The sequence below is a fragment of the Carlito syrichta genome, unplaced genomic scaffold (assembly GCF_000164805.1).
Source record: "Carlito syrichta isolate Samal-C Ts95f unplaced genomic scaffold, Tarsius_syrichta-2.0.1 Scaffold313410, whole genome shotgun sequence".
NCBI lineage: Eukaryota > Metazoa > Chordata > Mammalia > Primates > Tarsiidae > Carlito > Carlito syrichta.
In genome coordinates this window covers 1-14538 of record NW_007257506.1, presented here as the reverse complement: position 1 = coordinate 14538, position 14538 = coordinate 1, and positions in this window count along the sequence as shown.

The following is a 14538-nucleotide window of genomic DNA, read 5'->3' as shown; positions in this document are numbered from 1 at the left end:
ATCAGAAAGATATGGAAGAAGGAGCTACAGAATGATTTCAGTATTTTGACTCAAAGTAGTTAATTTTATAACTGGGCCAATGGAGACAAAGAGATCCATAGGAATTAAATTATTTATTTTTCATTCCTTTTTACCATGATTAATATTGCAATTATAATATAGTGAGACACATAATGACTAAAGGTCTTAGGCAAAGAGTGGGGAATGGAGAGGTGGTCTTGAATTTGTAAACAAAAGCAAGTGTACTGAGCCTGTACTTTAGGGAATACCTAGGTACCATGCAATCTGCATCGTGTCCAACTGACTTGGTCATTCAATATGAATTAATCAACTGTTCTACATATACAAATCATGTAGTTTCTTGCTCCTCAAAATATGTTCCATGGACCAGCGAGCTTGTTAGAAACACAAATTTTCAAGCTCCACCCAAGATCTGCTGAATCAGGATTTGCATTTTAACAATATTCTCAGGTGATTCATATGCACACCAAGGTTTGAGACCAATCAACCTACTCAGTTGCTGCATGAAAGACAATCCAGGTCTTGGAAAATGTAGAACTTATTCTCCAGGTATAGCTTGGAATTATTGACTCAGAAGTCCCTCTAAAGTAATAACATGAGCAATGGTAGCTGGGGAAGTCAGATAAAAAATGTATGTCAAAATGCTTGGCCTCAGTTGTAGTTAGGAATTTGCACATGCAAGCATCAGTGAGCTATCACTCTTCACCACAGTTGACAAAATATAAAATAATGGTATTAAATATTGGATGTGTTTTGGGCCTAGGTAGAACCTTAGAGCTGTCAGAATCTGAAAAATGTCTCAAATATAATTCTTAGATTTTGCGATAGACACTATTTATAAAGCAAATGTCATGATCATCAGCTACAATTCTCTTGGCAGTGAGCCATTATAGAGGTAGTTTGGGAAGAATTTATGGGGGAAGTGGGGTTCCTGGAGATTGGAGTTGCTTTTATCATTCAATCTTCCACTTTTGTCCTCAAGGAGATCTATGCAATTTTAGGTCCATTGTTTAAGGGGAAACATGCTTATCAGCTTTGTGGAACAGCTGCCCCTCTCCCCAATGGTCAGGACAAGAAGATAATCAATTGCCCTCTCTTGGAGTGAAGACAAACTTAGAAACAACAGATTTGGGAAATTCTAACTACAGCTGCAGCTTTTCAGGACTCAGGTCTCTTCTATAGCTTTTATTAATACCTCGTGGCCCAATATTAATAGTACATAGGCAGTTTCAATCACTTGCGATTCTCCCCCGTGCACACCAGTACATTACATTTGTATGCCATTTCTTCTAGTAATTTGATTTTTCAGCAAACCTTCCAACACATGAAACCCTTTCTTAACTTGGCTTCCAGGACACCACTAGATACTAGATTCCCGCCTATTTCTGTGGCCAATGCTCTTTGCTCACCTTCCCTGATTTCTCGAGCCCAGATCTGTTCTCTAAGCTTCAGAGATAAATATTCAATTTATTACTTGCACATTTATATGTCTAACAAACATCTCAAACTGAAAATATACAGAACTAAGCTCCTTATTCCCCCTTATTCCTTCTTCTACTACACTTCAAACAAAATAAAACAAAACAAAATGCATCCCTCCTGTAGCCATCCACATCTCAGTTAATACCAATTCTGTTTTTCTAGCAGCTGCTCAGGCTAAAACACTTGCATTTGTAGAAGCCAAGGAGAAACTTCCCCTTTGCCCTCTGAATATTCACTGAAAAATCAAATGACAAAAAGGCAGATTAATGGGAAAATTGCATACAAATTTATTAATGAGGTTCAGGGAGAATCACAAAATGGTTACCCCAACTCCTTAATTGGGTACAGGAGCTTAAATACTCTTTTATAGGAGAGGAAGGAGATGGGCAATGTAGACAATTCTTTTGAGGGACAATAAATGATTATTAAGGATAATGAAAGGTTCAGGGAGAAAAAAATTAACTTGTAATGATTATCTTTGGAGTTTGAGTAAGCCAAAGAGGCAGGCATTGTCTTGTGGAAAAGTCCATCCTGGTGTGGTTGAATTTTTCAGTCCTTTTTGGGTGATATATAATGAGGTAATAGGGAGGAGAGAGAAGGCAATTGTGTTTCTTTTGATAAGCAGTTTTCTTGGTCAGATAAGGAAATTCCAGAAAGAGTCCCTCACTGTGCTTGGAGAATTGAGGGGAGGAAAAAGACAAAGTTAGAGAAACCTTCATTCTGAAGCTTACTTCTGAGGCCTCACAATTTTCAAAAACACTCAGCATGTCCAAGTGCCATATTCTGAGAAATTATTTCATTTGGGGAAAGGTATAGCCCAACAACATTTTCTACACCCCAACAGATTAATCTTAAAATGTTTCTTTCCATCTTATTGCTTATCAAATTCAAGAATGCTGTCCGCTCAACCTTCCAAATGTATTCAGTATCTGAATGGTTTTTACCACCTTCGTGCAATCATCTAGTACAAACCACCATCATCTCACCAGCATAAAGCAGGTTTCCTGGTTTCTGCTCCTGTTCCCCTTGAGACTCTTCTCAATAGAGGTACCAGAATGATCCTCTTAAAATACACATCAGGTCATGCCATTCTTCTACTCCAAACTCTCTCATAGGACTCAGAGAAAAAGTCGAAGGCATTATGAGCTTTATTAACTATTAACCTGGTGACATTACCTTCATTGCACCCACTTGCTTGCCCTGTACCAGCCAAACGGTCCTCTCTCTCTGATGATTTGCCAATACACAATGCCCACCCCTGCCTGTGCACTCACTGGGTCCTCTGCTTAAAATGCTCTCCCCTCAATATCTTCATGGTTTGCTCTAACTCCCTGCAGGACTTCAAATGTCCACTTCTCTGGAGACTTTCTCTGATTATTCTAAGTTCCCCACCAACTGAACTGAACCCCTCTGGGCCAATGGAAACTGTGGAGAAATACGAAGCCCAAATAGGCCAGAAACAATTTGTTAAATTATATTAGGAAAAGGACCTCAGGGTGAAACTTGCAAAGGTTGCAAAAGCTCGCTGACTGCTGTAAATCATTGTTGTAAACTAACCTTTAGCTGAACTCTTTAAAGCAAAAAGCAGTTAACCATTGTAAATTAATCCTATCTTAAGGAACAGATCACCACCATCAATCATCTTGCAAGACCCCTTCTATGGCATGTAGTCTACTTCCCTCTCCAACGCCCTCGCATAGCATGTAAGCTCCCCCAGTACAACACTGTAAAACTTCCCTCCAGTCCCTGCCCCTTTTCAGACAACTTCCCTTTTGCTATACTGTCTGCTGCTCTCTTGCAACATACTTGGCCTTTAATAAATCTGCCTTTCTTAATTCATAACTCTCTCGGTAAATTCCTTTACCTCCGCAACACCAGCCTCGGCTAGTCATACCCATGACATTTTGGTGGTCTGCACAGATACTTCTCTCCTGTAGGACCTCTCCCCTACTCTCCTTTCTTCTTCAATTTGAACTTCTCAATGGACTGCAATCGAGCCCAGAGACAACTGACAGTTCCTGGCTACTCCCTGGTGGACCAGAAGGTCTCAGAGGAAAGAAATCTGATTGCCACCATCAGATTGGGTGAGAGTCTAGAATTCATACTCCTTCTAAGTTTTCCAGGAAACAATCTCTAGTATCCCTCTGGTAACTGATGTTAATGGTTAGGGTCACTCCCTGGGGTAGCCTGAAGGTCAGAGGATGAACAAGTTTGACAGCCTTGCCCAGAATGGAGAAAGACTCTTTCTTATCCTTTCTGATCAAAAGTCCCTAATTCCAACCTATGGTTCAGCAGGCAGTGGCAGCTCATTCAGGATGAACCCACACATGCTTTGGGGAACCCAGAACTCTCTCTCTCTTTCTCCAAATCTCCCCCCTCAAGGACAGCCAGTCTTTCTGCTCCAGATCCCCTTAAGTCAAGGAAGCCCAGACAACATCAGAATGGTAAATCTTCCCACAACCCTCCTTTCCTTAAACCTGGATGGAGCACACAGCATAACTCATACCTGAACTGATCTGGGGTTGCTCACTTAGTGTTCAGTCAGTGTAAGATGGCCCTAGGACCAGGAGGTATTTTCCAGTAAGTAGGATGCCCCTTTGGAAATTGTATCTCAGAGTCCCTCAGCAGACAGAAATAGAGCCCCTTTACTTTGGCAAGATGCCCTGAGAGAAATTGTGGTTCAAGTCCTCAATAGACATTTTTTCCTGGTCCCACCATGGACAGAGCTCTTCCATTCTCTCAGATTCACCCCTGGGCTGTATTTTAAAAGACTGCAATAAATTTAATGCTCAGACTCTCAAAAAGAAACATATTTTATTCTCATGCAATGTAGTATGGTCACTTTGCTAACTTCTAGACCAAATAGGACTTTAATCTCAAATATTAATATTATTTTACAGCTTAACCTTTTCTGTCACAATTTCTCTAAATAATCTGAGCTTTCTTATGTCCAAACTTTCATGACTTTATCTCAGAATTCTGACCTGTGTAAAAACTGTCGAGTGTGCCTTATTAAATTACATACATCTAACTCTTTTAACATTCCAAATAAACCCATCCCTTACTATGTTTTGTACCCACCCCTGCAGAGCAACTAACTGCTCCCTCTGAGGTGACTGTCGCTCCTCCTTATCAGGGCACCACTCCTTATTATGTAAGACTTGCTAAAGGGTTTTTGAAAAAGAAAGTCTGGTCCCCTTACTGCACCTGGCTAACTTCTTCTGCTGGACACATGAAGCCTTAAAGGCATGAAGACTGACCATTTCAGCCTGATTCTTTCTCCAAAAGCCTCGTGCCAACCCTTCTTTCACATCCTCCAGAACCCCTTATACTGCTATTCGGGATCCTAGAATATCTGTCTGCTCACAATTGGAAATAGGTGAGAACAGACAATTTAATAAACTTAATTCTCTTAATTCTTTAAATGCCTTAAATACAAAAACAATCCATCTATTCAAATATTATGCATTAAACTATTCCAATGGCACTAAAACAACAACAGAAATGGTCAGAAGTTCTTCATGTGCAGGCATTTATGACTTTATATCACCACTCTCCAACAAAATTCTGGTCAGTAACTTAAGGGTTAATTCAAAATAATATGTTAAAACCACCTACATAGAATTTGTATCAGGTCATGAAATAAAAGCTACAGCTATGATTTAAAACTAAGTTTACTTGCAATTACTTTCCTGGAGTACTGCCCAGCAAGGCCAACCAACACAAGACTGGGTGAGGAGACAAGAAGCCATCTAAAAGACAAAAAGTGGCTTCAATCTCCAGGGACACCCACCCCCACACACCTTCCTCCTGGACTGCCTCCAAAGAGGCTCAGAGATGGTGGGTAGTACCTGTCAGTCGGGGAATTGCTTTGTAGACAACATCTATTATACAACCTAACAATGTTATCTGAGATCTTTTTCAGATTTTGCCTACCCAAGCCCAGTTATTCACAATTATTATTTTACTCTAATCCATTTCCAGAAGCAGTTTATAATCAACTATTGTACTTGGGCAAGTGCTCTTCAGTGTCAGTTTCTAACAACTTTGGAAATTGTACCATTAAACTGGGGGAGAAAACTTCTAGAGTTAACTGCATAAACTGAATAATAGAAAACATTAATAGAAAAATAATTTTGCAACCTTTTTCTTAAAGCTATTTACAGCCTTTAACAAATGCGTAAAGTATGCTCTTGTGAGTAAAATTTGAAACATGAAACAGGTACCTTTCTCTCCACCTAATTTCTCCAGAATTTGTAAACTATTCGTAAGTTTATAGTTTTATAATAATGAAGCTATTATAGATTTATAATAGTGAAAAGACATAAGATGGAGTCCTAATAGCTAACGAGCAGCCATTTTAACATTGCTTAGCTTTGTCATGTTTTTTCAGCAGTTCACTTTAATTTACCCTCTAATCCCTAGCCAAGGACAGAACTGGTTTCTCAGAGGTAGCTATTGATAATTGCCTTCCAACTCCCTCCCCAGCTTGTTTTGTAAACAAGTTAACCTTATCAGCCCTTCATGACCTTCATGACACAGACCCCATCAACATGGTAGCAATCATGTGACTACCCCACCCATCTGCCTGCCCTCCAGTCCATCCTCTGACATCAGTACCGGTGCTTACCTGTCTCCTTCCTGATGATGTAAAAAAGACCACTACCCAATCACCTTAATGACCTGCCCCCCCCCACCCCCCATCAAAGGGAAGGCTTAAGCATTCAACCTCAAGCAGCCATTTGCCATTGTTTCTGCTAAACACTGGCCAGGTCATGTGTTTATTGAGCTATAGCTAGGCCTTGTTTTCCTAAGCTTTGGCTCCCTCTCCTACCTTGGGGAGGTGAATCTCTTCTCTCCCCCTCTAATTTACTTTCTAAATAAACTATATTTTACAAACTGACTTGTGTGCAATTCTTTGCACCTTTTGTATGGCACTGGATCACAGACACACCCCTGGCAAGTCTGACCAAACATTCTGGAGGCCCTACTGAGATTCTGAGCTAACAAACAGTAGGATTATTTGCATAAGTTAAATACGAATCTGTTTACTTTTGTAACAGGATATGATGGGAAATACTGATTATTTTACCAAGGCTTTGGCTGGAAGAACATTTCAAAACAAACTTCTTTAGGGAATTACAATTAAAATCTACAAAAAGCCAATAAAAAGCCCTTGGAAAGGCTGGCCTAGTAGCTTCTGAACTCTACAGGGCTTTTGACCTGTGATAGGTGAAGAAATTTGCTTACTAACGGGCCAAGGAGCTCTAAGTAACTTGGAACCTCAATAAAGTACTTCATCTAATTCATACAGGTATTTACAGGCAGATCCTTGACTGAACTCTGAGACTTTTAAGTAATCTAATATGAGATTCCTTATGGGAAGAAACAAAGCTAATTTAAAAAAAATAAACCTAAGAGGCAAATAATTATTCTTACTGCACATTATGCAAATAATTATATATTAAGTCTAAAACATATTTTGCAAATAAATTGGTCCTACTGTGATTCATCTTTAATAAGCTGGAGGACTGGAAGAAAAAAAATAGCCGGGCTCGGTGGCTCAGCCTGTAATCCCGCACCTTTGGGAGGCTGAGGTGAGTGGATTGCCTGAGCCCGCAAGTTCGAGACCAGCCTGGGTAGCGAGACCTCATCTCTACAATAAATCAAAACATCAGCCGGGCGTGGTAGCGCATGCTTGTAATTCCGGCTACTTGGAAGACTGAGGCGGAAGGATCACCGCCGGAGCCCAGCAGGTCGAGGCTGCGGTGGCCAGGAGTGGCCACTGCACTCCAGTCTGGGCGGCAGAGTGAAATTCCAACTCAAAAAAAAAAATAAAATAAAATATGTTTCAAAAGAAACTATAGTACAACTGGTTTTAAATTTTCTTGTTCATTGTTTTTTAAGTTTTTATTATTTTCTATAATTTAAACTACATTCTAAAGTCTTTCCTGACACATGTCTCCAAATTTTATATAAGCTTTGCAAAATATTCACTTAAGTGCCTGGTTCGAACTACAGTACAGAAAAATCTGTTAAAAAAATCTAAAAACAATACACTTCCTCTTAATTGCAAAATCCCCACTCATTAATCTTTTTATCAAGTTTATCTCTTCCAGATTCCAACAGTTACATCTCTAGATGATGCTTTGATAAGGTTTTCAACCCAGATCATCAGAAACTCCACTTCTGCTAAGCCCTTTAGACCAAGTGACAAACAATCTTTACTCAAACAGCCCCTAATTACTCATAAGGCTCCTTTAATCCAACCTATCAGCATGCAAGAACCCCTGACAGACCAACAATCCTAGGTATGGCCAGCACAATGCCTGTTCAGCATGAAGCAGCTACAGAAGATAAGATTCTGACCCCATGCCAAAAATTTGGTATGGTTGCTCTGTCGGGGGGAATGTGGAAAAATAAAAGTCCCAAATATGCAAGCAATAACTGAGTAAATTATACTGAGGGAAGGAACCTTGGGGTAAAACTTGCAAAAGTTGCAAAAGCTTGCTGACTGCCATAAATCATTGTTGTAGACTAACCTTTAGCTGACCACTGTAAATATAGTAAAAAGTAGGTAACCATGGCTGTAAATTAACCCTATCTTATTTTTTTCTCCAGAGTTGACTTTTAATTTGTCCTAAGTCACTGAAGCAAAAACCATGATAAAACATTCTTTCCCTTACAATCTCCCAATGCAAAAAAAAAAAAAAACAAAAAACAAACACACCTATTTGTAGGAAAAAAAATGGACTTGTACATGGGATGAAACAATATAAATTCGAACTTACAGATAAGGATTAGCTCCATCACTCATCTCTTTTAAAAGTTCATATGAATATTCAGTCAAAACCAACAGATAATAGATAGCGCCCTTGAACTGTTATCTATATAGATTTCCAAGTAGACCCCAGGACTGTATACTGTCTTGAAATGTCCTCAGAAGGTTTTGTTACTGGGCAAGTCACAGAATAGGGAACAGATAACCATAATCAATCAACCGTCTTGCAGAACCCTGTTACAATAGTCCCCTTCTCTCTTCAAATCCCTCACATGGCGTGGAGCCAACTCTCCTCTTGGGACCCCTTGCACAGCGCATAAAATTTCCCAGCACAGCCCTCTAAAATTTCCCTTCAGCCTCTGCCTCTTCTTGGACAGCCTCCCTTTTGCTGTACTGCCCATCGATCCCTTGCAACATACTCTGTCTTTAATAAATCTGTCTTTCTTAATTCATAGCACTCTCGATAAATTCCTGTACCTCTGTGACACTGGCCTCAGCTAGTCATACCCACAACAGAAACCTGAAAACAAAACCCCCAGTCTATGATGGGGAAGATGGTCAGACATGCCTCATGAGATCCCTTTCTTTTGAGAATTTAGGCTACTGCTGTTAACTGACTACTGTTAACTTTAAAATAAAGATCATAAGACTTACAAAACAGACTCTGTAAAAATGATACACCAAATTTCAACTTAAGTCTGGTAGAGCATCACATGAAAGAACCCAGGTCTTGTAGAAATAAAAACATTTCATTCTAAAATATGTCTCTTTGAAATGGCCCAGCCGCCGGCCTCGGTGGCTCAGCCTATAATCCTGCGCCTTTGGGTGGCCGAGGTGAGTGGATTGCCTGAGCCCACGGGTTCGAGAGCCATCTGGGCAACTTGGCGAGACCTCATCTCTACAATAAATCAAAAAAATTAGATGGGCGTGGCAGCGCGCGCCTGTAGTTCCAGTTACTTGGAAGGCTGAGGCGGAAGGATCGCCGGAGCCCACCAGGTTGAGGCTGCTGTGGCCGGGAGTGGCTACTGCACTCCAGTCTGGGTGACAGAGTGAGACTCCAACTCATAAAAAAAAAGAAATGGCCCAGCAAGTTGTCTCTTGGGGAAATTTGCATCCTTCCCTAGGAGGAGTTTGATGCCTTTTAAGATATTTACCAACTATTCTCTCTCAAGCCTGCTTCTTAGAGACTTCATCTATATAAAAAGAATTTGACTTTCACAGTCTTCCTTATCTTAAGCAAGCATTTCTTTGTACTGACTTCAAAATTCTTTAGACAGAGCTTAACTCTCAACCTATTGCCAAACAGAAAATCTTTGAAACCACCTATGACCTAAAGCCCCCCACTTTGAGATGTCCTGACTTTCCAGGTGGAACCAACATATACCTTACATGTATTGATTTATGTTTTTGCCTATAAACATCTATCCCCCTAAAATGAAGAAAACCAAGCTGTAACCCAACCACCTAGGGCACATGTTCTTAGGACCTCCCGAGACTGTACCCTGGGCCATGGTCATTCATATTTGGCTTAGAATAAACTTTATTATTATAAGAGTTTGACTTACAAACTACCCCCTCTTCTGATCCTTCTCATTCCACTCCTATGATCTTTTTTTTCTCCTTTGCACTGCAGAGAAAGGAAAATCTGAAGTAAAAAAATTTTGAAGAGGCTCAACACGGATGCAGGTTGGACATACGGGCAATAGGAACTAGGCCTATGAACTAAAGCTGAACTCGTGCCTGCAAGGCTGGAGTCTGTGAAATATATCACTGACGTGTTGATTGCAACTTTGTCTATCAGGTGGAGCACAAACTCAGGACAGAATAAACCATCCCTCTCAAGACCTTTAGTCACCTACATGTTTGTTAGCACTTTGCCTACATACACTAACTACATATTTTCTTTATCTTATGTACAGCAAAACTGAGCACCTATAAGATCTGCGAGAATGTCACCTTTTCTTGCTTCCCCCTTATTCCAGTACTATGTAACAGAATATGTAAATACTGTGTCTTGGGTAGCTCACTCAGGAACACATTCTCAGTTTGCGCTGAGTCTGTATTCCTGGGCCATTTGATCTCAAGCTGGTCAGAGAATAAACCTCACTTTATATTTATGTTATAGTTCCTTAGAAATTGACCTTCCATATGACCCAGCAATCCCCCTACTGGGCATATACCTGGAGGAACTCAAAGCATTCTACAAAAAAAGATACCTGCACAAGCATGTTCATTACAGCACTATTCACAATAGCAAAAACATGGAACCAACCACGCTGCCCGTTGAAACTGGACTGGATAAAACAAAACATGGTACATATACACAATGGAATATTATGCAGCCATAAAGAAGGACAAACATATGGACTTCGTAGTAACTTGGATGGATGCAGAATCTATCATACTCAGTGACCTATCACAGAAACAAAGAACAGCATACCACATGTTCTCACACACAAGCAGACCCATAATACTATAAGAAAGGGATTGGTGGTAGCAGGATACTGCCAGGGGGAGAGAGGAGAGAGACACAACATCAATAAGGTACCTGATCTCAAACAAGGCAAAGTGAGGACCAAAGGGACAATGTTCACTTGTATACCTAATCCTGAATTGTACCATACATCTTTAAAATAAAATAAAAAATTTTTAAGTTCTAAGGTTAGGAGATTGCCTGAGCCCAGGGTTTTGAGACCAGCCTGGGCAACTTGGCGAGACCTCATCTCCACAATAAATCAAACAATTAGTTGGGCATGGTAGTGAGTGCCTGTAGTTCTGGCTACTTGGAAGGCTAAGGGGGAAGGATTGCCTGAGCCCAGCAGGTCGAGGCTACAGTGGCTGTGAGTGTGCCACTGAACTCCAACTTGGGCTGTGGGTTGAGACTCCGACTCAAAAAAAAAAAAAAAAGTTATGGTTCCTGTTATCTAACCTTTCAGTCAACGGATGATGTAACTGGCAGGATTCCGGCAGGATCTATAAAAATCCAGGGCTTGTCCTCTTGGACTCAGCACTTGGTACCAGCACAAACCTACTGTGTTCAATCAACACTCAGGAGAGCCACTGGGTGTATGCAGTGAGTTGCCTGAGATCTGGACCTCCCTCTTTTTAGTAAGGGCTAGGTTTATCTTATTCTGAGTTGTTTTTAGGACCACCAAATGGAGCAGCAAATCTTGGGTTTGCTGAATTATTCCTAGGGTTGTTATTGCTTTGTCCTAAATTGCTGGGACAAAAGAAAAAATAAGGATGAGCTAGCATGACCACTGTCAGAGCTCTGGTTTCTCCGATCAGCAGACTATTTCTCTTTTCAAACCTCTTTTCCCTGCACCAATGCTTTATACTCTGTATGAGAGCGATTTGGATAAAATTGCTCAGAAAATAAAAGACAGTTGTTCCCTACTGCTCAAACTTTAGGCAATGTAGATGGTTAAGAATCTTGTGGAGTTGTCTGAGAGGATCCCTCCTGACATGCAGCAACCCTATAGGGCTCCACCATAAGCAGAAGAACATTTAAAATACTTCAGCTTCGGTGGAGAATGCTTATAAAGGGTTGTTCACCTAGCTGCCTTCCTCGTCTGTTGAGCTTACCTGAGACACCTATGAGGCTGACTGACAGGGCTGAGGGCCTGAGACGTGAAACTCGTAAGCAGCACACCATTAACTCTAAACACATCCTTAGTTTAGTGCAGATGAAGGAGAGAAGAAGAGACACAGGAAATAAGATGTTTTGAGTGGAAACTATTGAAGGAAGAATTGCCTCCCAAGACACCAGCTAGATTTATGACTAAAAATTATGGCACCTCATTCTGTAAATTTTTGACTCATTGGACCAACATCACAAAAAAAATGAAATTACTTTAACTTGACTGAAACAGGGCTTATTTGAGATCATAAAACTAGTTTATTTGCTTGCATAGTTTAAAAGAGCCAGCTTAAGAATCAAGCAGAAAGACTGGGATAGTTGTTTTAAACGGCATTTGGAAGCTTCTAAAAGAGGGAATGATAAAATAGCTTTCATGCAGAAGGTGAATTGCAAGATTCTGGAATTTTTCTTTTCTTTTTTTTTTGAGTCGGAGTCTCACACTGTCACCCAGGCTGGAGTGCAGTGGCATGCTCAGTGGCCACCCAGCGTCAACCTGCTGGGCTCAGGCAATCCTCCTGCCTCAGCCTTCCAAGTAGCTACAGGTGCACACCACCACACCTAGTTAATTTTTTTGTTTGTTTTTGTAGAGACAAGGTCTCATCAAGTTGTCCAGGCTGATCTAGAACCCTTGGGCTCAGACAATCCTCTTGCCTGAGCCTCCCAAAGTACTAGGATTACAAGTGTGAGCCACTACTCCCAGCCCAAATTATTTCTCAAAGAGAAAAATCATTTGAAGTCTCCACTGTCCCACCGCCTCCTTCTACCATTCTTTCTGCTGCTGCTCTTTCAGAATCCTCTTATACTTTCAGCACTGCCTTGTCCAGATACTCCTTCACTCCCCCCTCCCCAACTATATAAGAATTAACAGCAACAGCACCCTTTACGGAAAAGCCTAACCCATAGAAAGAACGTTCAGGAGCCTGTCATCCACTGGACCAAAGCAGAACTTAGAGCTCTTACTAAGGAATTTCCAAATCCTACCCAGGATTCTATAGGTTTTCACTAAGGAGTTTAGTCTAATTGTAAGAATTTATGAACTTGGCTACTCAGATCTGTATCAGATGGTTCACATGTTAGTATCTGAAAAAACAAATGCAAAAGAATGTAGAACAAAGTTTGACTGGAAAGATCTGTTAAGCAATTTTCATAAGCAAACAGCTGAGAGCCAAGAGAATGTTAAGGAATTTAAAAAATCATTTAGCACAAGTCGTTTTTCAAATATTCCCTAATACCACTGACTGGTCTAAGGTTCAACAGTGTAGGCAAAAACTGCAAAATTTGAAAAGACCTTTAAACAAGATTCAGAAATGAATGAGGAAAGTCTAAGTAATCATCTGAACAATTCCTAACTGAATTCAACTTTCCTTAATGGATTAGATGAGCTAAAGTGGTTAAATTATACCAAATAAATTGGAATGTGGTACATACTTCAGAGCTTGTGAACCTTGCTGATTAAATGACCAAAAGTATACAGCAACATAAAGACAATAAAGTCACTAATATCATGAATTTATAGCTTCAGCAATTTAGTCAGATTACCCATACTAAAGAGTCCCCCCTTTTCATTTATTTATTTATATTTTTATTTTATTTTTTGAGTTGGAGTCTCACTCTGTCACCCAGTCTAGAATGCAGTGTTACACTCACTGACACCCCAGTGCCAAGCTGCTGGGCCCTGGCAATCCTTCCACCTCAGTCTTCCAAGTAGCCAGAACTACAGGCGCGCGCTACCACACCTGGCTAATTTTTGATTTATTGTAGAGACGAGGTCTCGCCAAGGTGCCCAGGCTGATCTTGAGCCCATGGGCCCTGGCAATCCACTCACCTCAGCCTCTTAAAGTACTGGGATTACAGGCTGAGCCACCAAGCCTGGCCGAGTCCCCCCTTTTCAAAAGGAAATCTCAGAAGCATCTAAAGGTACCTGTTATTATTGCAAGAAACAAGGGTATCTAAGGAAAGATTGTAGAAACTGAAATGGACACAGAAATAAAAAGAAGAAAAAGAAAAAGTAGAAGAAGAATAAAGGGGTTCTGAGGAAACAAAGAGAACTTTTTCCTTCTTATATAATACTCTTGAGGAAATGGAGGCAGATATAAATGGATAACAAACTAAAGCATTAGTTGGCAAGGAAGCTACTCTTCTGGTTTTTGTTTGTTTTTTTTGAGTTGGTGTCTCACTCTGTCACCCAGACTGGAGTGCAGTGGCCGCTCCCGGCCACTGCAGCCTCGACCTTCTGGGCTCCAGTGAACCTCCCGCCTCAGCCTTCCAAGTAGCTGGAACTACAGGCGCAGGCCACCACGCCTGGCTAATTTTTTTGATTTATTGTAGAGATGAGGTCTTGCCTGCCCAGGCGGGTCTCGAACCCTCAGGCTCAGGCAATCCACTCACCTCAGCCTCCCAAAGGCACGGGATTACAGGCTGAGCCACCGAGCCCTGTGTTACTCTTCTGTTCTTAATCCTATCTTTCTTTTTTTTTTTTTTTTTTTAAATTAATCAGTATTTTTATTATAGTTTTGTGGGGTACAGTTAAGGGTTAGGTGTACAATTACGCTTCATTCAGACACCCTGTTGATAAGAGGTGTTTTCCCAGCCCCAGACAGATATTTGCTACTGT